The sequence below is a fragment of the Colobus angolensis genome, unplaced genomic scaffold, assembly GCF_000951035.1.
Source record: "Colobus angolensis palliatus isolate OR3802 unplaced genomic scaffold, Cang.pa_1.0 Scaffold561, whole genome shotgun sequence".
Classification (NCBI taxonomy): Eukaryota; Metazoa; Chordata; class Mammalia; order Primates; family Cercopithecidae; genus Colobus; species Colobus angolensis.
The window spans coordinates 272602-274902 of record NW_012119166.1 but is presented as its reverse complement, the minus strand read 5'-3'; the positions used below and the strand labels follow the sequence as shown (position 1 = coordinate 274902).

General features: G+C 55.0%; 1 pseudogene; it reads left to right on the top strand.

Moving 5' to 3' along the window:
* Positions 1–2301, top strand: part of LOC105525881 — a 39780-nt pseudogene that overhangs the window by 25724 nt on the left and 11755 nt on the right.

Below are 2301 nucleotides of genomic sequence, written 5' to 3'. Positions count from 1 at the left end.
TACTAAAAATACAAAAATTAGCCGGATGTGGTAGCAGGTGCCTGTAAATCCCAGCTACTCAGGAGGCTGAGGCAGGAGAACCGTTTTAACCAGAAACGCGGAGGTTGCAGTGAGCCAAGATCGCGCCACTGCGTTCCAGCCTGGGTGACAGAAAAAAAAAAAAGCACAGACTATGTTATTTGTGACCACGTACTAACAATGAAAGGATGAAAATTTAAATATTTACATTAAAACCCAAAGAAGGCTGGGTGTGGTGGCTCACGCCTGTAATCCCAGCACTTTGGGAGGCCGAGGCGGGTGGGTCACGAGGTCAGGAGATCGAGACCATCCTGGCTAACACAGTGAAACCCTGCCTCTACTAAAAATACAAAAAAATTAGCTGGGCGTCGTGGTGGGTGCCTGTAGTCCCAGCTACTCGGGAGGCTGAGGCAGGGGAATCGCTTGAATCTGGGAGGGGGAGGTTGCAGTGAACCGAGATAGTGCCACTGCACTCCAGTCTGGGCAACAAAGCCAGACTCCATCTCAAACAAACAAACGAACAAAACAAAACAAAAAAACCCCAAAGAAATAAATTCAAAACCAAAATAATATTTTAAAACAAAGATTGCTAAAGAGAAAACAGAAAAATAGGGCAGCTCCTTTGGAAAACAGGCAGTTCTTTAAAAATTTAAACATAGAAGCTGGGCACGGTGGCTCACACCTGTAATCTCAGCACTTTGGGAGGCGGAGGCAGGTGGATCACTTGATGTCAGGAGTTTGAGACCAGCCTGACCAACATGGTAAAACTTCGTCTCTGCTAAAATAACACAAACATTAGCCGGGTGTTGTGGCAGGCTTCTGTAATCCCATCTACTCCAGAGGCTGAGGCAGGAAAATCACTTGAACCTGGGAGGGGGAGGTTGCAGTAAGCCAAGATAGCGCCACTACACTCCAGTCTGGGGAAAAAAACCCTACTGTTACCATATGATCCCACAATTTCAATATTAAGAATATGCTCATGAGAAAAGTGTACATATGAATGTTGATAGCAGAATTATTTATAACGTTTAAAAAGTGGCCACGCTCAGAGCTGCGGACGGACCGAGCGCCAGCGCACGCCCTTCTCCGGCAGCCGCGGGGCGCTGAAGCTGCGCTTCCCGGTTCAGGACGAGTTTCCCGACCTGAGCGGACACCAAGACCCAGTGGCTGAGGCGCTGCCCCAGCTGAACGCGCAGCTGCTTGCCACGGGTGGCTTCGCGCTGGAGACGCCATCCAGACCCGCGTGGACAGCCCAGGCCACCCGTATTCAGGGCCGTGGGCCGCGTGGCGGCCGACGAGGAGTCCTACGACGTGTTCAAGGATCTCTTCGGCCCGATCCTTGAGGACCTGCACGGCACTACAAGCCCAGCGATCAGCACAAGACCTAGCTCAACCCCGACAACCTGCCGGGCGGCGGCCACCTGCCCCCAACTGTGCTGAGCTCGCGGTGCGCACGGCGGCGGCTTCTATCTCCTCTGAGACCCGCGGTGGACGCCCTAGAGACTGGTTGGCGACCTGGCGGGCCCGGACGACGCGCGCAAGAGCAGGACCGACAGCAATAGCAGCTCCTCGACAGCCACTTCCTCCTCCACGAGCCCGTACCGCCCCTGCTGCTGGCCTCTGGCAAGGCCCAACGCCCGCGGCATCTGGCACAGGAACAGTTAAGACCTTCCCGGTGTGGGGCGGCGATGAGGATCACCTGCGGGTCATCTCCGTGCAGCTGGGGGGCAACACGAAGGAGGCGTTTACTGCTTCTGCCCTGGCCTCTCCCGGATTGAAACTCTTCAAGTCTAGGAAGGACGAGTTCATGTGGAACCCTCACCTGGGCTCCATCCTCACCTGCCCTCCCAACCAGGGCACAGGGCTGCGGGAGCAAGTGTGCACATCAGGCTGCCCCACCTCGGCAAGCACGAGTTCTCGGAGGTGCTTAAGAGGCTGTGACGTCTGGCTTCTCGGAGGTGCTTAAGAGGCTGTGACGTCTGGCTTCTCGGAGGTGCTTAAGAGGCTGTGACTTCAGGCTGGGCGCGATGGCTCACGCCTGTAATCCCAGCACTTTGGGAGGCCAAGGTGGGCGGATCACTTGAGGTCAAGAGTTCGAGACCAGCCTGGCCAACATGGTGAAACCACCGTCTGTACTAAAAATACAAAAATTAGCTAGGCATGGTGGCGGACGCCTGTAATCCCAGCTACTGGGGAGGGTGAGACAAGAGATTCGTTTGAACCCGGGGGGCAGAGGTTTCAGTGAGCCAAGATCACACCACTGCACTCCAGCCTGGGTGACAG